General features: G+C 35.4%; 1 protein-coding gene across 1 annotated transcript in view; it reads left to right on the top strand.

Annotated features, from left to right (window-relative positions):
• The window catches only part of SUGCT (succinyl-CoA:glutarate-CoA transferase), a 327,084-nt gene that overhangs the window by 132,077 nt on the left and 173,075 nt on the right, over positions 1 to 21,932 (top strand). The window lies entirely within an intron of this gene.

Raw genomic sequence — 21,932 nt, 5'->3', positions numbered from 1 at the left:
CAGCTATTTTAAAATGGGATTTTAGAGTTTTATTGGGGATTGAGTGTAACACCAATAATATGTTGTAATAAGAATTAAACACAGATCTTTGAATTATTTACATGCTTAGGAACACAGATGTTGCTATGATGTTTTAAAACATAAGTATTCCATGTCTTGAATGGCATTTCAAAAATGTCTGACAGAGAAAAGAAAGAAACTGTAATATTTATTAATCACATTCTGTCAGATGTATTCATTTTCTCTTTTCTTCATGTTTACTCTGAATATTTATTCAGAAAACTACCTTTCTTGTTTCTCATAATCAATCACTTTTGTGTACAGAATATTGATAACTAGAATTTATAGCTTTTTTGGGAAAAAAAAAAAAACACACACACAAAAATCTAAACAAGATTTTTGCTTTCCAGATTAGATAGTTAGGATATCTGCATATTCACTGATTCCTCCCCTTCTGTTGGGCTAAAGGGCCTAACAAACTGTCTAGAGGAGTGTAACTGTAGTCCCAGCTTTTCTATTCTGTGATTAATCTCCTTAAAATTAATTTCTAATAATGGAGGTAAAGAGAAATGATTGGAGGTTGAAGAGGAAGGGAAGCCGAACTTTTGTGTCCCTCGTCTGTTGTCAAGAAGTGTTTGTCAGGAGTGCAAGTAAAACTGTAGTCTTTTGGAAAGGCCAGGCAAATCTCTGTCCTAAAGGAACATGTTCATTATATATGTTTGTTATAAATGTGTTTATTGTACTTTTAGAAGTATAAAAAAAAACAACATTTATTAAGCCACCATGAAGACAGAAATGTCATTCTCAGATAAAAGCACTCCTTTACCTTAAAATGATTTAGTACCATGCTGCGGAGTATGCATAGGCCAAATTTTTCACTTCATAACTTCCACGGGGATTAAAATTCAGCTTTGAAGAACATGCAACTAGAGTCTTTATTTTCCTCAGAACATGTCTGTCTTGGCTGTGCTTGGGGCAACATTAAAAATATTATGTGGGGAGTTTTTTGGTGAAGCATCAAACTTTATAAAAAGTTGGTTCCACTATGAAACTGCTTTTTAAAAAATGTTGTGGAATGGCAACCTCCCAAACTGAAGTAAGGTTGGCTCAGTTACCCTGCTCTACTTAGGGTTCATCTAAATATTAAATAACCTGACAGAGTTAGCCATCCATTGAAGGTGTTACAGTGCTTTGCAATAAAGGCAGGTTTTTCAAATCATCTTCCCATAAAAGGGTGCAGTGATTTGTGTGCTTGTGGTGTTTTGTTTTTTTTGTTGTTTTGTTTTTTAATTATTATTATTATGTATAAAACTACTTGAAAATGTCATTTCTGCACCATTCTGTGAAATAAATAGTACTCAGTCACCATATTCCTATCACTATTGGAAATGAAATAACAGTATGTACGTTAATGTTGCATGTTATTTAATTTCTGGTGCTGCCTTCACACACACACAGAGAATGGCCCAGGTTGAAAGGGACCTCGAGGATCATGGATATCCAACCTCCCTGCCACAAACAGGGCCACAAACCTCCACATTTAATACTAGACCATTTCCTAAAACATTTTCTGTTGTTCTGTTTTAGTAAAGGGAAACAAGACAAACAAAAAAATAACCCTACCCAGTTCTTTCCTTTTATTTCTGGAAATAGGAAATTTGTTGACACTCTAAGGTATCTTATATAAAGTCATATAAAGATATTTACTTAATTTATATAAGTTACATCCCCAACCCACCTTAAGATGTCTGAGATGCCATTCAGGTCCAGCAGCTTTTTGCCATTTGCACTTTGTTGAGTGTGCCTTCACCTGTTCATCCTGCTGTTGCAAAGACAGCACACATCTGGGATAATCACAAAAGCCTTCAGAGCGCATTGGGAGAGCGTCTAAGTTTTAGAAGTCTATCTCAACACCTGAGAATGTAGAATCCAGTTGTCTTCTGCACTGTGAAATCCCAGTTATAGCAGAGAAGAAATGGCTCTCACCAATGAGATCATGCTATAATAGCAGCAAGATTTTTTTTCTTGTGTATAAAACTCAAATCAATCATTAAGTATGAGAATGCAGTCATTTTCTATAATGATCCATTATAATTTTTTTGTTTGATTTGCTTATGTTTGTTTTCCTCAGTCTCAGTTTAGATCAAATAATACATTTCTAGGAAAGCTGCTGCTTAGCTTGTGATTAAAAGCCTTAAAAATACTGTGTAACAACAAGGGTAAATACTTGTACCAAGCCTGGTGATACTTCAATGTAGATGATCTTCTGATAGATGGTGCTTAGATTTAGTTGATCTCTTCCATTTTGGGTGTTAGCCAGCGGAATAGGATCTGAATGCAATTCCATTTTTTTAGTTTATTGCCACTATCTTTCTACTAATCTACAGATCTGGCATGATTAGTGACCAGTTATGGACAGAATCATATAATCATTAAGGTTGGAAAAGACCTTTAAGATAACCTAGTCCAACCATCAGCCCATCCTCACCATGTCCACTAACCATGTCCCTTAGCACTACTTCTACACAGTACTTCTTGAGTACTTCCAGTAACACTGATTCCACTGTTTCTCTGGGCAGCCTGTTCCAATGCTTGACCACTCTTTCTGAGAGGAAATTGTTCCTAATATCCAACCTGAACCTCCCCTGGCACAGCTTTAGGCCGTTGCCTCTCATTCAATTGCTAGTTACCTGGAAGAAGAAACTGACCCCTTGTGTCAGCTCAGCTCTTAGTGATGCTTCCAAGGGTGCACAGAGCTGGAGCTCTGTCATTGGAATAATGCAGAGAAGGAATGGAAGCAACTTTAAGGAAGTAGGAAAGACCAGCTAAAGAAATGTTCTCATGGAACTTAATCAGCTGCAGGTGTGTTGTGTTTTCAATTTTTTTATTATTTTAACTAACTCAGAAGACCAAGAAGAGTTTGTATAACTTCTATAAACTGAGATAAAACAACATAAACTGAGATAAAACAACATATTTTTTGATCCCAGGACATACTGTTAATATCATTACAGCTTCAGTCATACTGACAGTGAGCTGCCAAAAAGCATGAATTTATTTATTTTTTCTTACTATACTGAAGTGCCAGGTTACATATATATATATATATATATATATATATATATATATATGTTTTTTCCATGAATGGAGAGAAATGTCCACTTTTCACACCAATTGTAATCAATCATTTATTCATTTGTGAAGCTAAAATGGATACCACAGGCAGTTGTACTGCTAAGTCAGTCAGTCTGCAGATAGATGTGTATGCTTGTATATTTGGTTGTACACATATGGTTACACATAAAGGGCTGAGAGAAAAAGGGACAACTTGGTAGGAACAGAGATAGTTTTTTTAAAAACAAGAGGGAGGAAATATTCATAAAAATTCTTACAAACTTCTAATTGTACAGTATAGACTATTTTTGTGAAGCTTTTCCTAGTCAAACTTTTTCAAGCTATTTAAAAAAACAAAATGATGTTCTTTTAACTAGACCAAGATAGTACAAAACATTAAAGGAATTCTTAAAATGTTTTAAAAACTTACCAGTGACCTCAGTATGGTCCTATTTAGGATACTCTGGGGAACATGTGTATGAAATACAATGTGGTTTGAGGTTTTCCAAACAAAAGTATAAAATTAAAAGAGAATGCAGTTTTAATAGAAACTATTCAAATTCTATTCAAAATGGCTTTTTGTTTGTTTTCTTTAAAACATCATCCTCCCCTGATTTTGTAACGTGATTTCTTTCACAGTCCTTATACAGTGTCATTACTTTAATCAAATGACTGACATGCATTGGAAGCAACAAAGCAACCCAAAACCATTATAAGCAGTTTCTTAGCTAATGTTTTACCAGACTAAATCAGTGTTTGTTGATGATTTTTTCTGTATCAGTGCTTCCAGCTGAAAATAAATATGAAAGCTGTGCAGTGGTACTCATTATTTTTCCCCCTCTTTCAAAGCAGTTACAGTCATACCACACAAGTTGAGTACATCAGGTGTAAGACATCACCCTGATGCATCACTTCTGAGAAATATGGGGAGGGAAATATCGGAGCTGAAATATCACAGCTGGCCCTGATTTCAGCTCCTGCCAAACACCTGCAGACTCTAAAAGGATACCAAAACAAAACTCCACCCTGTGGCAAGAGGCCATCCCTTAACAGCCCTTCCCTGACTTTGCATCACTATTAAAATTAATATAACATTTTTTACGGAAACCTTAGTCTTCCTGTCCCAGAAGACTGTTACAGTTCCTTTAGACATTTTCCTGAATATGCCTTGGGAAAAAAAAAAAAAAAAAAAAACAACAAAAAACTACAACCCAAAACAAAAAAAAACTGCCCCCCCACCCCCCAAGGGGGAAAAAAAAAAAAAAAAACCACAAAAAACAACAGGAAGAAAACCAGAAAAATATTGAAGTATTGAAAATATTTGATACCTGGGAATTAGCTGACAATTTTAGTTTATTATTTGTGGGAAGTTACAAAGCTGGTAGTATTTTTTATTAACCTCCAGATCATCTCTTATTTTGGAAGTTGTTCCACTTGAAACATCCTGGCAAAAATTTCCTTGCATCTGGTGAAAGCTTCTGCAGCTAGTGTTGTGAATGCACAGAACCAAAAAAAGATAATAAAGTGTATTTATTTATTTATTTATTAAAGAATCTCATGTGTGGCTGTTGATGTCTTATTTGGTTGTTTTTGTCTTTTTTTTTTTTTAAATATTATTTTATTTTTTCTCCCTACTAATATAGTGATGGATTTTATTGGTTGTGTTTTTAATAGTTATTCTTTGTTGAAAGAGACTTTTATGGCCCACTGAGTGCTACCCTGATTTAAATGAAATTTTATTTGTGTCCATAATACTGCAGATAATTCTTTCTTTCTTTATTTACTTATTAGCAAGAAGAGGTTTCTGTAGCTGAAAAGCAGTTGATGAAAGCCTGAGGTAATAGACTGTGTCTGGAAGTAGTTCTTAACAGGCAAAAGAAAAAGAGAAATTAAATTTTGCATTTGTCTATTATGTACTAAAACTGGTTGGAAATGCTTGATGGAATGTTTTTTTCCATTTAAAAAATGCCAGCTTATTGAAAGTGAAACGTACCCACAAAGGTATCTACAATTTAGTTCTGCCCTGAAACAGAAATTGAATGTACTCATGCCTGCTTTGCTAATTTGAACGTGTGTACTGCCTAGCTTAGACTTGGTGTTTCAAGACAAATTATTTACTCCAGTTTTTAAATATTATGTGATTGAAAAGAAACACCAGCCATACCTATTCCTTTAATTTTTTTTTTTTTTTTTTTCCGAAAATTTCATACTAAATTAAGAATGTTTTCAAGCTTTTTTGGTCTGTGGGGAATTTAGTGAAGTGGATGCTGTTCTGAAGTGGAAAGCATTAAGGAATGGAACACAGTTTGAAAAAGTGAAATGGAAAATCTTGTTCTAGCACTATAGTATGCAATTCACACATAATACACAGAAAGCCTGCGTAATTGTGTATGTGAGATAGCTCTATATCCAGATGTTACAAGAAGGGCTCAAAAGGAGACATCAGGAAGTTTTTAATTTTTGGCTGTAGTGAAGGGTGGTCCAGAAAGGTGGGTGTGGTGTCATTGATGTGCATTTTTGTTGTCCTTTTTTTTTTTTTTTTTAAGGATGCATTAGAGAAGCTGGCTATTAATAAACAGGAATGAAGTCCCAGACAGTGTATGCAAAAGATGAGCTTCCACCTGCTGCCATATATTCTGGTCCTTGGTGGGCCAGAAGTCTTAAAAACTGATCATTAGATGTGTGCTCCTCACTTGTTTTGAGTGCCTGTGTTGTGACACTGTATGTGAAGTATACAGCATCCGTTGTTCTCATGGAAGTGGGTGAAGCTCTTGAAAATATATTTTGTCATTTTAAAATGTAGTATCCTTGAAAAAGGTAAAAAGCTTATCATAGCAGTTTTACCCTTAGATTTCCCCATGTTTGTGTTTCTTGCCTGTGAAACCAGGACTCATCTAAAAGTAGTATTGTTAGGACAGGGAAGTTATGCTTTTGAAAAGTATAGCTTCTAAGGTGAGAGAACCAAAGAAATAAAACTTCAGGAAATTATTTTTTTGTGCATGTGTGGTTTGAGTGACAAATGTTGAAGTAAGGCCTTGAACTATACATAATAGAAATAGGAATATATTTGAATATTGTTTACTTCATTGAAGAAGGGAGGAGCTTGACAGAGAAAAAAAAATCTGAGCGGGCACTTAAAACTTGTTTTGTATTTCTTTTGTGCAAGTGGTGGTTAATAGCAGGATTTTTAATATTCTGTTATAATTTCTTTTAAAATACGGCTATCTGTGAGCTTTATCTCTTAGCTGGTACTACTTACACATGCATTCAACTGGAAAAAAGAGTAGCATGAATATTTCTTGGTAATGGAGAATAAGTTCTCTAAAGCATCTTGTTAGTGACCTGTTTTCATGAAATTTAATTGTGTGTAAAACTTACATTTGGATGACTCTCAAGTATATTATGTGTATAGGCGTAGGGTGAAGTGCATGTATGTTATATCAAACCCTGCAGCCTGAACAGAGAGTTTGTATACTGAAGTTATTGACAGTTGATTGTTTAGAAGTTCCTTCATCTAGGTGTTTGCTGAATCCTTGATGCAAAATAGTGGCCGGTTGAACATGGATTTTCTTTACTTTCCCCCCTATATGTAAATTGTGTTTAATAAAACTTTTTTTCTTTTTTTTTCTTTCTTTTTTTTTTTTTTTCAATTTTATTTTAAGATATTTTTCTTATGTAGATGTGTATCTGCTTAGTGAATAATATTTATACTGGGGTCAATGATAAACACTGTCATGGCAGGCTGAATTTCAGTTTTCTCTCTCTCGCCCTCTGTATTGCCTTCAGCAGCTACATTTTAAGCTTCTCGCTGTATTTGTACATTTTCAAAAATAATTATCACTCTCTTTAGTCTTTTCACAAAGATAGATGTTATGGAGTGAATTATTTTTTCCTTATTGTCTTGTTGCATGACAGGGCCTAGCCTCTTCTCCCACCTGTCTTTCCATGGGAAGCCAGTGAAAAGTGAGGAGTTGCTGCTTGACTGAAATAAAAGTAAACTATTTTACTAAAAATGGTAAAGGAATTTGAGATTATAAAATATAAAAGGAATCAAGAATAACAAATCAAACAAATGGGAAGGGAAGAGCCTCCTAATTATGTGTTGCAAGCATGGCAGTGCAGAGCAAAAGAGAGAATTGCATCACTACATCACTTTGTATCTCCCTCCCAGAAATTAAGTGGAAAGGAGCAAAGTGCTCTGGAGACTGTGGTCCTCCCTTAGCGGCTGTCCCAGTTCCGTCAGTTCATTGCATGCGGTCATGATGTGGAATACTTATGGAAGACCATGGCAATAGGTTGGATTTTTCTTTCCTGTCTCAGAGACCCTAAGGGCCAGTATTTGTCATTGGTTTGGTTTGTGGCAACAAGCCACGGACTAAGATGTAAACAATCCAAGTTATTTATTACAGGTTCTAACATCCCTTATCTACATTCACAAGTTTTGTCTTTTAACTTTCTCATATGCCTTTTACATGTCAACAAAAATTCCACAAACGCTCCTTAACTGTGCACATAGGCACTTGTCCAGCCAGAGCCATGAGTTGTTCCTGACCATGTGCTCTTCCTCCAGTCAGGGTAATTATCAAGTGGCCATCACACAGCTTATTGACTTGCTTTTCTCTTCTTATTCTGATGTCCTTGGTTCTCAGCTTTGCTTTCCCATGCTGTTTATCTTGCTCCACAACTGCTGCTCTGAATAGTCTTTCTTGTATTCCCACACCGGTTCAAAAAAAATGCTTTGTAATCAGTACAACTAGAAATGGTGCTGCTTTTAATATGAGTTATGGTTCGCAGGCACAGAAGTACTTAAAATGTTTTCAAGAATTACATTTAGCAATTTGCACTTCTGTAGCTGCTTCCATTTGAGAAAGTCTAATGATGATAACTGTATTCTAGAAAGGAAGCAAACACAAACCAATTGCAGAAACTGTGTAGATCGCATTTTGGTTATATTTGATCTTCATCTGCTTTCTCCGAGTGCTCAATTCAACTGAAAAATCTTAGCTCAGTTCATGACCCTTTTCTGTCATCCTGAAACTAGGTGATTTCCCCCTCTTCAGACTGAGTTCTTGGAGTACCACTCACTGCAGAAGAAGTGATATTGTCAGAGGAGCTCCTGCCATGTTCACTTGTTACTATACTTATGCAATAACATAAAAAATAAAATAAAATACTGTTTTATGTTTCTTGCTGAGAAGGAGGAATATCTGAGTTAGTATGTAGGGTGAGTAGGAGTTTAGATTTCCAGCTAATACAAAAAGGCATTAATTAGGCAAGTTGTTGCCATTTTCCTTCTCATCCCTGATGGATTTAATGTAGGTTTCATAATGATCCCAGTAGGCAGTTTGTAAAGAAGTCAGCAGTATCTCCTTTCTGTTCTTGGTCACTGAGGCCAGGAGTCTTGTTGCCGTTGCTTTGAAGAACTCATCTTAAGCTTAAAACTGACTACAGCATTTGAATTTCAATACTCTGAGCAGTCAACTACATGCTGAAATTTTCTCCACACAATTTCAATTGGCTACTTAGCAACTGTGGCGCAGCGGTAGAATTCCCGTTTGCAACACCAGGGGGCCCGGGTTCGAATCCCCTCCTGTGGAGCAGGGGGTAGAAGTGCCGCTCTGCTACACAGAGGGCTCGAATCCCGGGAGTTGGACTCGATGATCTCTAAGGTCCCTTCCAACTCGCACAATACTATGATACTATGATACTATGAACTGTAACATTTAATTATAGATTTAAATCAGAAGTTGTGACATTTTGTAGTATATGTTTTGGGAGTAAAATTTCTGTTTTACTATAAATCTTGATTAATATTGGTGATTTCAGGTGTTTTGAAAACTGTTTTAGTTCTGAAAAGCATTGTAAATGTATTGTCAATTAACATAATGAGTTCCTAATCTTGAACAAGTTTACAAAAAGGCCTTTGGTGTAACCTAGCTAAATTTTGGTTGTCAAGAGTGGCACCATTGTATCTCACATAAGAGATAAATGTATTTATAATTTTATGCGTGTGTGTAATGGCCTATTAAAATAAACATTTATGTTAGGAAAAAGTCACCTCTGTGCAAAGGCAGTGCACTGAAGATGATTAATAGTAGTACTATATATGGAGATCTTGAGTTACACATGATATGCTGAAAATGATACTGCTGGAATTTTGAGCCAAGTTTAGGAATGGCATGAGAAGGAGACAAAGATAAATTGAGATGTCAAGCAGACAATATTTACACTGAGGATCCTAGTTTAATTTCTGAGAAAGAACAAGTAGTGAACAGACCATCTTCAAAAGCAAAAACCAAAGAATCCTACTGGCTGTTTGTTGCTATTATTTTCGTATCTTACTTTATGACTTAAAGGCCACTTTTCTTTTTCTAATTAACCTGAAGAATTGAGTATTTCCAAGTTGACTCTTCGCACACTTTTAGAAGTCTCTTATTATTGTGACCAATGAGCAGGTTGGCAGGAGGAAGGCAGTTCCATAATACATCTTGTTAATCCTTGGTGTGAGACTATTTTTTAGAGGTTCCAACCAGTGTTCATCATAACTCAGAGATTAATCTGACCCTGAAATGAAACCTCTACATAGAACTTCTTAAGATAAAGGGTTTGTGAAAACTTGTGTGAAAGATGCGTACAGTTCCTTGAGGCTCTGGTCATAGAGATGGAATCATAGAATCCTAGAATAAGATTGTTTGAATTGGAAGGGTTCTTTAAAGGTCATCTAGTCCTACTCCTCTGCAATGAACAGGGACATCTACAGCTAGATCAAGTTACTTAGATCCCATCCAACCTGACTTGAATGCATCCAGGGGTGTGAGATAACCCAAGAAAATTTTCTGAAGACTGTAAACTACAAGGATCTCTCTGATCTTCTGGAGCTAACTTGGTTTTGGCTTTGTCCAGAAGAATAGATTGAACAATGAGCTTTAGTGATCAAGTGTATCACCTAAGCTATTACTTCTTTTCAAAATTGTTATGAAGTATTGTGCATACTTAACACATGATTCAGTAAATGGGATAATTTCTGAAATTATAATGACCAGCAGAATGGTTATTTCCACTACAGAAAGAGTACTTCTTTAAAAAGAGAATGAAAGCAGCAATACAAACCAACCAACCTAACAAAAAGGCCATATAGTCAGTGCTAAACTCTGGTGAAGTGCTTGAACTTGCTTGCCATGTTCATATTTGAGAATGAGTATCCAAAAGGACAGCATATATGCACATATTCAGTGACTCACTGTGCTTTAGGGATCTCAACTTCAGATTTTGTTTTGTACTTTAATTTTCAGTTTCCAGAAATCTGTTTTCAACTTCGTCATCGACTGCAGGGGCTGGTTTGCAATAGTATTTTAAAATACCTCTTAAGCTTGTCTGTTCCTTTGCTCATAGAACCACAGAGAATGTTGCTTCTCCTGAAACTGGTAATCCATACGGAACTCTATCTGTTGACAGTCAAAGCTACCAGATGGACATGAGATGTTCAAGAATGAAACTGCTTCCTACCAGCCTGAATGGCTTGGGAATTGAGGGTTGAGTTTTCCTTTGGAGATATGCTTCTGCCAAAGGTAGTCTGATGCTCCCCTGACATGGAACAAGCAATTGAAATGCCTTTTCTTGCAGACGTGAATTCACATCCAAGGTGGACGTGATTAGAAACATTTAGTATCTACATATTTTATTTTTCTTTCTATTACTGTGTTCTATGGGGTAACAAATGAAAAAGGGGAAAGCTGGAATTTTTCTATTTTTTTCTATCTTGCTTATGGCTGTCCATTTCACTAAAACATCTGTTGTCTTTCTTCCAGTCAGCAAGATACAGACTATGAGTTTTAGAGGTGTTTAAATTAATTCTGTAATACCAGATTTTGTGGCTAAACAAGACAACCCAGTAAAACAAATATTCCCATTTGCTTCTTCCCCCTGCCCCTCATAAATTTTATGTCAAAAGAGAATAATATTTACTGACAACCTAAGCATGCAGAAAGCCCTCCACAATTTTTCTAATGATGATCTCTTGGATTTAGGAACTACTTTGTACAAGGTACTAGGAAAAAGTGGTCTTATCATTTTATGAAGAGAGAGAGCATCTTTCAGGCTCTGGAGTTATCAGGCCTTCGTCTTCTTATCATTCTATTAGTTTCACTTGATGTTCTTGCATATCTTTCTTGTTTGTACCAAATTTATCCAAAGTGTGGTTTTTATAAAGTAGTCTGTGGCATTCCACAGTTTCCCATGTAGATTCATTTTGACCTTTAATGTATGCCTTATGTAGGAATTGGTTATCTGTCACTGACTTTCTTGAACTATTTTGGGGTATATTATCTATTCAGGTTGATCACTTTGATAGAAAATTTCTTTTTAATTTTTTTTTCTTCTTACATGTCTCTTGCTATTGAAAATTACTGACAAGAAAGAGAGGCTGAAAGTGAGGAAAAGCAGATGAGTTAATGCTACTGCCTTCTACTTTCATGGCATTTTTCATGCTAGTGAGTCTTTGTTTTTAACATTTCCCTTGAGAATTCAACTTTAAATCTGAAAATTGTGTTTCACTCTCCATACAATGTGTATTTTCTGGATCTAATATATATATACACAAGTTATCCTATTTCATAAGATGTGCAGATAGGAAATTCAGTTATATCAGTTCAGTATTCTGTTATAGCTCATTCTCTATTCTAAACTGATATATCTGAAAGAGGAAATGCCTTGCAGAACAATCCCTATTGGCTGTAATAACTTGTTGCATTTTCAGTCTTAACATTCTTTTCTGAGGATATAAGAAAATGCCTATAATGTGAATGTGTAATTGAGGCATTTCTAAGTCATGAGTTTTGAAACACTGGAGATACATCCTCAACACAGAATGTTTCTTTAATTGCCTTTATTCTGTCATATGTTCTAACACCAGTAAAATTACTGCCACAGCTAGGGTTAGTTTTAAATGTGCTGTTAACAAAGATGACATTTCTTATGTTTGTGGTGAAAATTCGAAATATTTGGAAATCTGAACAATGAACTTAGAGGATAAAGACATTAAGGTACATCCTTTCAAAGTTTAATAAAATAAACTGTTCCTCAAACAGCTATTCTAGTTAAAATTAAAGGTGCAGAAAAAAACAATGTAACTGCTAATCAAGTAAATAGCTTAACTCTATGCTATATCAGGAAGGTTTAAAAAAAAAACAACAGCAAAGATTCTTTGTGATGCGTGCTATTACAGAACACTCTTCAGTCCAGTCAGTTTTCTTATTTTAGAGTAAAATGCAAACACGTTCACTCTGACTGCGTACACTTTACTTCTCTTTTTATATGACTGATGGAAAAATAAACATTAAATGAAAGGATGTGGAGACATCTTTACAAGTCATCTAGGAAGGGATGAAGAAGGAGGCATTACTGTCATTTGACAATACGAAGTACTTTTTCAAGCTTCCTGGCTATTTTAAAAGATGATTTATTTTGTTTTATGTTATTTTGAATTATACCAGATTTTGCATCTATGAGCCTTCATCTGCTTCAAAAGGAAGGACAGATGCGCTCACTGTACTGTAGATGTACCGTCTTTGAGATTGCCCATGCCTCATCTTGACCTGTGTCAAATCAAAGGGGCAAAATCCAGTGATGATATTCTAGCAGAACTATCTAGCTGAACATCTAAAACAGTCTCTGAAGTTGGTAGGATGACAGGTGTGATTGTAGATCATACTTTAGCTATGCCCTTAATTATAAAGTAATATAAAATATCAGTATCCAAATGATGTGGATATTAAAAAGAGAACAGAGTGTATTGAAGAAAAAGCAGTGCAACTGCTCTACTGATGGCCATAGAATTGATTTGTTAATTCACTTTTTTTTTTTTTTTTTTCCTCCTCTTTTCCTGATGAAGCAATCAGCACATAGGCCAGCCTTTGTGATGCAATTTGGTATGAGTATATAACATCATTAGATCATCAATTTGTTTATTCAGGCCACTATTTTTGGAAAGCGAACTGAGAGCTTAGTGCTAATTACTCAGTCTTAACAGCTCAGTAGGTGAAAACAGGATTAACAAAGAATTCAAAAATCTATTTTATATTTTGCAAATGAAGCAGCTGTGTTTCTGTCTTTTTGTTTGTTTGTTTTGTTTGTTGTTTTTTTAAACTTTTGTCAGTAACATTTTTACTGCATTTGTACACACCATTTTATCAAATGAGAGGAAACGAATATTATAGAAAAATGTAAAATCTATACATATATGTTTCAAACTTGTAATTGCTGTGCATAAAACGTGACTAGGAATTATTTCACCAACTACAGCCCACAGTCTTGTTGCAGAGGAGTCTTGCCTGCTGCTGTGTGCAGTTACTTATGAAAACACCATGTTTGCCTGTTATTCTGGAATAGGCTAAAATCGCATGTAAAATAGACTGTGATTTGATTTAGCTATATTTGAAATTATGAATGAAAGGTAACGTGAAATTTGTTGTTGCTTCCACCTTTTTATTCTTCTTTATGTTAATCAAAGTATGTTATAATCTCCTTGAAGCTGTTGTGTCCCACATTCCTGCTAAATCTGTTATTTTAACATTTGTTCAAAATCTCCTAAGAAGTTATAGAGAGTGATTAAAAAAAAAACATAGGCAGAGAGAGATCATTGTGATTTCTCTGTTTAGTAGTTGTGTGTTTTGATCGGTTCAGGTGAGTGATGAAATTCACCCTATCCTGCTTTAATCCTTCTGTCTTAGAGTCAGTGCAGCTGCTCTCAAGAAAGCAGAGTATTAAATATATTCGCTGGCCTCACAATGTTTTCTGTGACCAAAAGAAAACATTTTTCCTCATATGCATAGCCTCATACTGACATGTATCTTCCTACCAAGAAGTATTTAACTGATAAACATTTGTTCACTGCTTCCTTGAAGAAATTGATGTATGGTCTTGACTTTCTTCTGATAGGGGAAAATATAGCTTAAAAGAGGTGGATTTTTTTTGCAATGTTTTGTTTGTTGTTATTGTTTTAATGTTGTTTGTTTGTTTTCTATCTTAGGCTTTTTTTTTTTTTTTAAACAATTACATTAACCAGAATTGGTATTTTTTGTTGAATTACTCATAAGGAGAATGGTTCAGGTACAAATAAAATTATTTGTAATTTGCATCAGCTTCACCGGTTTTAAATATTGTCAACAACTTAAATGTGATAAAAATATTAAGATTTTCTGTTACATATACTACATCCCAGATTTAAAGGGAGATCTGAAGTAATGTTTCTCTGACTCATGAGCATGATCAGTGGTGTAAATGTTATGATGATATGTTACGCCCATGAGACTATTAAAGTAGAGTTTATTAATAGTTTAAAAGTTAGAATGGCCTCTGAAAAGAGGAATGATATCAGAAATAAGGTTAAATTAATCCCAGGCATTCCTTTTTCTGATCTAACAAACTGAAAGCCAAAAGATATCTGCCAGCACCTGCTTTGGACAAGCAGAGCAAGGAGAGCATCCATGTAAGATGTCTAGAAGTGGCTCACAGGAGGGATATATGAGTTGTTTTTGGTTCAGTTTGAACATCTTGTGAAACCTACACAAGATCTACTCATCCTGTTCACAGTGTGGACAAAAAAAAAAAAGCTTTTTTTTTTTAATTATTATTATTTTTTCCCATGACTGCTAATTCAGGTTGGTCTAATTTTTAGGATTACACAATCCTTAGAGTTGGAAGGAACTTTCTACCCTGAGATTGGCTGACAATTATTCACATAGCTCTGATCTTTAGAATCATGAGAAGTACCTTCATGCCATGCATAAGGTACTTTTTCTAAAATTTTGCTCACTTAATGACTTAATGTTCCAAAAATATTCACAAGTATTTTCCATTCTCCTTGGAAGCTTTATGCCAAAGCTCTAGTTTTTTTTTATTAAAGACAAAATTGTGAACATTCAGATTTCAGGTGCAATATCTGACCTCATAGTCCAGTTTTCTATATTGTGGAAATAATATGTACTGTTGCATTTTATTTATTTATTTATTTTCAGTTGACTTGAATTCTGTTAAATATTACACATTTGTAAACACAGTTTTCTACTGTGTTAATATATCAAGATAGGTCTAGTGATGAGTAACAGAAGATGACAAAGTAGGAAAAGCTTTTTTTTTTTTTTTTTTTCGAGTGGTATTCATTTCTAGGCATAAAATTTTTCATAGATTGGGTGAAGTTTGTCTTTTTGACCAGGTACACAATTGAAAACTTAGTAAAGCTACCTTCATAGTTTGCAAATGGTGGCAGAAGTTTTCTGTTGATTTCATGTGGATGCAAGAAGTTTTTGGGGAGTTGGGTGCATTTTCTTGTTTCTGAGTGGGTTCAAAAAAAAAGAATAGCACCTGAGAGAGAAATTTCTGCAAGAATATTTTATGAGCCATTTAGCATGGCTTTTGGGATATGTTTTCTTGTTCCTGAGTGGCTAGATGCCAGAAAAGAGTCCGTTGTAGCAACACACAATTTATAGATGTGTTTTTCAAAGGAAGGTAGGATCTCCATATGCTTGCAGTTACTTTGAACTTCCCCTGAATTCAAACAGCTCCATGAACTTGAGTCTGAAAGGTACGGAGCATTTCTGACCTGAGTTCATCAACCTGCATGCTCATCATGCAGCGTTGCATTCGTAGTCATGTGAGTACTCGTGCTTTTGTTACATTGTAACAAAATTAATTACAAATTAATTTGTAATTAATAAATAAATAAAACAAAGTTAATATTTTCAATTCTATTATTGGATTTTGTGTATTATTCCTTTAGTAAAGATTTTTCATATGTTTATTTATGTAGTAACTGTTTGACTCAGATGGTCTGTCTGCATTCTGCAGGGACAGAAAGCTAGGTGGTGGGGCTATTCTGCATTCTTTAAGTATTCAGTGATGACCACCTGTACATGCCTAGTCTTCATTTGCTGAATGAACATCCTATTCCTGCTTCTCACTATGAAAATTGCATGGTCTTTTGGGGCATGGAGGAGTCCACATTTCTCTGTATATAATCTCTGATTGTCTAGGAGTGACAAAGCATTGTTAATTAAAAGATACACATGAATGCAAAAAGGCATAAATGCCGCTACAATAGGTTAAGTTCTAGCTATTATATTGTGCTGACCCCCATAAAATTATTTGTGCAATGTAAAGAATTTGTGTACTTTTATGAATTGGAAACTTCATTTATTTCATTCAGTGATGCATGGAACATGCAGTACATTTTATGTATTTAACTTTTGTATGCCCAATGGAATACACTGTAGTCTTGTTTTCCCAGAGCCCATGCTGGTGCCAGTGTTGTTTAACCTTTTTATTATTGACCTGGAGAATGGGACTGAGTGAGCCTCAGAAACCTTGCAGATCACATCAAATCAGAGAGAATAGTTGGTACTCTAAGATAGTCATGCTGCTGTTTAGAGGAACTTTCACAGGTTGGGCAAATGAGCTGGCAGGAATCTCAGGAAGTGCAGGAGAAACAGATGAGAAGTCCCAGACTTGATATGAAATACAAAAACCATGTGCAACAGAGCAGTTGACTCAGTAGAAAGCAACTTTATGGATGAAGATCTGAAGATTCTCATGAACAACATACTGAACGTGAGGCAGCAATGTTTCCTTCTCAGAAAGATTTATTCTGTGCTTCATTGAGCTATTACAGTTGTAGCATCAAAAGTGCTTGTTGACAGGAGGAGGGGCAATGAACAAGTTGCAGCAAGGGAGATTCTGGTTAGATTTGAGGAAGAAAAGTTTCACAGTGGAGATGGTCAGGTTTTAGATAAAAGAAGTTCTGAAATTTCCATCTACTAGTGAATGATAAGTGAATGAACTAGACTTCAACTCCTCACCTGAATCTAAAGTTGACCATTCTATACAGATAATTTGGATTAGGAGGTTCCAGAGATCACTGATGATCAAAATGATTATATCTATGTACTTAACATATTGTTGTGTTAATTATGTCACAGGACAAAAGTGATGGCAACTGACTGGGTGGGCAAACTAGATGTGTAACTATGCAAATGACATGAGCTTTGTTAGAGTGCAGGCAACAGCTGAAACTGAAAAGGAAGAAGATTATCAATATTTCAGTGGTTCAGAGGCATGCTCTGTCTGAAATTTCAACAGGTCTGTTTTTATTTATTTCCCCCTTCTACTGTCTTTCTTGACTATTCCTACAGTGGATAAGTTTTTACATAACAAATTGGATCCCACTGCCAGCACTTGCAGAATAAAGAATAAGGGAGAGATTTCCCTGCCTAAAAGATGCATCTAAAATAACTTTTTCTTTTCTGATTTAAAGAAGGTAAAATGCAGATGCGGAAAGAAGTGTTGCTTTCTACGGTCTATTGCATAAGATTTAAAGAAGTGCATAAAACAGACGGTTATATTTAAAGCATCCTAAGCTGATAAGGGGGAAATATGGGGATACAACACACGGGCTGCCAATGCAGTTCTCATGATTTAAATCTGGAAGACTGTACAGTACATCTGTTTAACATCTTGCAGTTTCAAGAACTCTGCCTTGAAAACCTTCTGTCACAGTGACACGTGAAATAAAAGGTTATGTTATGACTTTCAGATGCAAACCTGTAGAAATATTATCTAATAGCATACCATCATTTATTAACCCATTACTGCTTGCCACCAATATGTGTCTTTAGCCAGCAGCTTTGGGATAAAATGCAACGTAATGAAAAAAAACAAACAAACATCAAATCTGACTACAAAAATAATCTTTTAATGACTTTAAAATGACTTATTTGCCATATGTAAATTGTCATTTGGCTTTATGTATCTGTTTGGCTCGTCATCCATTTACCCTACTGCTCTTAATATTTTTGAGCTATAGCACTTCTTTCTTTGATTAAAGAAGTGATGCAGATTATATCATTTCTGAAAAATTGAGAACCATTAGATGGAAACGAGTAATTTGAACAGTATAAAAATGTATGATACCATAAATGACAAAATAATAGAATAGCTTAAGGACTACATTCTTGATTTAATGGTATGAAATTAAAAGAAATAGGATTGTAATGGTTGTATTCTAATATTTGCTACTGCTGAATCTCAGAATTTATATCATTTATCAACCTTTGCGTATAGGATAAAGCTATAGTAAAACAGTTGTGTTTATATCTTCTTGGTGAACCTGTGCTAGGAAATATTTATTAGGTGAGGTTTGCTTGCTTTTAGAAAACATGGTTATAGCAAAATTAATACTTCAGGATACTGCACAGGAGTTATCTAGAGTCTGCTGAAAAATGCAGGGTATGTTCAGATCCACTTAATGTAAAAGTTAATTTAATCTCTTAAAACAGAATTTATGCCAAACTGTCCAGCTTGTCTGCCCTGACATGTCATCAGCACAACACACAGAGTCAAAGAGAAATTAAAGACTTTATCTATGGCCAGGAGACATTTGGCACCTTGCAAGATTAGGATGTGCAACATTCATCCAGACAACTGTTGGAGTCTGGTAGTTCCAAAATCAGAGTCTGGAGCTTGATTCTAACACTTGTCACTTCCACAGGCATTTGGAGTGACTTTGGTTAAGCTTTTCAGCTTGATCCGTCTATTTTTTCCATATTTACAAAATATGGCTAGTAGCATTTACCTTGCTGAAACTTGCTTTGGTCATTGTCTGCAAAGTACTTCTGAAATCCTGGTTTGAAATTTCACTGAGTACTATTTAATATACTGAAGTGTGATTTGCTGGTTTTCTCTACAAGGCACATATCCCTGCCCAAGATTCAGCAGTGATTTCTTTACTTCAAGGAGCTGATGCCACGCATGCAGTAGACACATCACAACAGTGAGTTCTGCTTTGAGACCTGCAGTGAGTGGGTGTGTGAAAGGCAGATAGCATTTCCTTCAGAGACATACACACCCTCTGACCCAGACTGCAGAAGAATCTGCTTTGCAGAAGGTTTGCTTCAAGGGATTTTCCACATGTATTTTATTATGTTAATGCTGATAGTGGTGACAAGTTGCACATTAAGTAACTGTTTCTTCAAAAATGTGCTGTTTATATTCTCCTTAGGAAAAGTGATGTAATACTGGGTCTCTCAGATAAACAAAGTCATTTGGTTATAGAATATGTTACTATTACGTATGAACCTTGGTTTCTTCTTCCCCATATGTACTTATTTTAGGCCTCTGGCTTTATATGGTGATTACCTGCATGTTTAGGGACAAATGTATTCATATTCACTAAATTAGTAGCCAGTGGTTTCCACTAGGGAAATAAGTTTAGTATGCTGTTAGTAATTTGGTTTCGAAAATATCAGCAAGGTCCTCAACATAAGTCAGTGAAACATGTGGTCCTAATCATTCCCTTGAAAAGGAGACATGGTCTATTTTCCATTAGGAATGGTGCTTACAGCAAATAAGTAAATACAGAATGAAATTTACACGTGTATTATAGCTTTGGTGTGTGTGTATGCATTCAAACATGTATATGTACATGTGTATGCTTAGGCATATTCCCAGTGAGTGTAACATGATGACTGCTGTAATGCAGCCAGGGTTACAGAACAAGTTGGTTGGTTGGTAGAAGAACTGGAACTGGCAGCTGGTTTTAAAATACATTTTTAAATGTTTTTTTTCCTCAGCCAACAAAGTTCAAAACTTATATTTGCAATGTGGAGCCACAGTAAAATTTCTTTCAGAGGTGATGGCATTTTATGAACTGTAACAGCTACATTGATGAAAAAAAAAAAAAAAAAAAAAAAAAATGCAGCTTCGACTCCTTACCATGTGCGTGGAGCCCAAACTTGGCGGGCTGGTCACACAGAACATGACTTGGGAGAATGGGAGTAGAGAGATCTGCTCATTGGCTGTCCCCAGAACTACTTTGAAGAATCTGATTTATCCCACTGAGTCAGGAAGGCACTAAGGGTCTTTCTGTTGGCACCATAACTTCTTCCCACTTAGAACTGGCATGAGAGGATAGATATATTGGCTGGCAGAAGTTCAGTCTGGTTTCTCCCTTAGCAACGTGTAGGCCAGGTGTGAAGAAGAATGTAAACACTAGAAAAATGTTCTTAATTAACTTTTTCAGCTTAATTTATTTTGGGGTAGCCTGTTTTAACCTGACTTTTGGAAAATCTTCTTGATACTGCCATGAGCAGTATCTAGCCTACAGATAAGGATGTATATTGAGATAGTAGAACGAGGCTTGGTAATGTCTGTATTGTTACGTCTCTAATTGATATTGGGCATTAATTTGTTTTTAATCAGCATAGACCATTACGTATGATCTCACTGGTTGTTAAACAGGAAATTCCTGGAACTTCCTGAGCAGTACAGTTGTAAGAGAAGAATTCCATGCTAATGAACACTTAAATTTCATTCAGAGAAGTTTAGAAGTCATTGAAGAAAGGAAGTTTCATTTTTTTCACAAACACTGAAGCTGCTTCATAATTGAAGCTCATTGATTTATTCAGTTTTATTGTTCTTGTACACTTTATCTTCTCAACTGGAAAAAAGATAGGAACCAGACCTATGCGTTTCAAGGCTTTGTGTGTACAATTTACATCAAATAATTTAACATCCTTTTTTTTTTTTTTTTTAAAGATAGAAGTGTATATTAATTAAAATTAAATTATGGTCTCCACTAAAGATCACTTTTCCAGGCAGCAGTGTAAATTTTTATCTTCCTCTCCTCTGTTCTAAGAATTCTACTTCAGTTTTAATGTCATGCTAAATCTGTCATTTCTGGAACAGGTAGGTCCAAGTCTGCAATATCAAAGTTCTTCAAGTGTGACTGTTCATGTTGGACCTTTTCTTCCTTTCTAGGAAGAGTTCATTATCACAGAATCCCAGCCACGTAGTGGGCCAGGTTTTGCTCTGGCTTTTTCTATTCCTTCACAGACATTTCACTAAGTCAAACTTGGTCTTTACAAAGCTTCACCTCTGCAATATTGTTTGATTTAGATGTGAAAGCTGTTGCTCTGATGAAACACCATTACATGGGTGGCATATGTAACATAGTCCCAATACTGAGTACTGAGTAAGTGCCCACGCTGCTATGTGTGTTTCAGTTTCAGGAAGTCATTGTAGCACGTATCAGTTCCTACCTGTAATCTAGCAGATCTCCTTCTTCCTCTGACACTTGCTATATTGTCATCACTGATCCCCAGTCTTGTTTGTTATTCATTGTCTTGTTTTCAGATGAGGGAGAACATAAATGTATTCATTCTTATAACCTTCATTCATATCAAAATTCACTGTTCAAGAAAATTGCTTGGGCTTGTCCATAACTTTGATGGTGTTTTTCACTTAAATACTTTAAGTGCTTAACAAAATGATGGTGTGCTAAGTCTTTCCTGAATCAAAACTCTTAATTTTTTATGTCAATTGCGGGAGACTCATTGCAGAATCTTCTTGGGATGGATCTAGATAATGTGAAAGCTATGGAAAGGCATCTTTGTAGGGAAGCTAGGTGGAAATACATACTTCTTTTCATCCTAGGAATACATTTACCACTTCCTATTTTATTTGTATGCATACATGTATACATATGTAGGTGGGAATACTTTTATGTACAAGAGCTGCTCTGAAAGTAATGCGTCATATATTATTTTATTTGCCCATGATGTCAGAAGCAGAAGTTGGTAGTATAGCAGTAGGGGTGGAACCTTCCCACGAAGGTTCTGTTACATTTTGTTGCCATATGACAAATTGCAGCAGAGGGGTAGTCTGACAAAATGGTGTCTGACATGGAGGTGCATGTGAAGCAATGGTACATCTCCATGTAGAAAAAAATGGTGTCCATTGATATTCATCAGTACTCGCTGAACATTTATGGA

The sequence above is a fragment of the Excalfactoria chinensis genome, chromosome 2, assembly GCF_039878825.1.
Source record: "Excalfactoria chinensis isolate bCotChi1 chromosome 2, bCotChi1.hap2, whole genome shotgun sequence".
In the NCBI taxonomy this organism is placed as follows: domain Eukaryota; kingdom Metazoa; phylum Chordata; class Aves; order Galliformes; family Phasianidae; genus Excalfactoria; species Excalfactoria chinensis.
The sequence above is the reverse complement of the archived record's forward strand: the minus strand, read 5'-3'. Positions and strand labels throughout refer to the sequence as shown.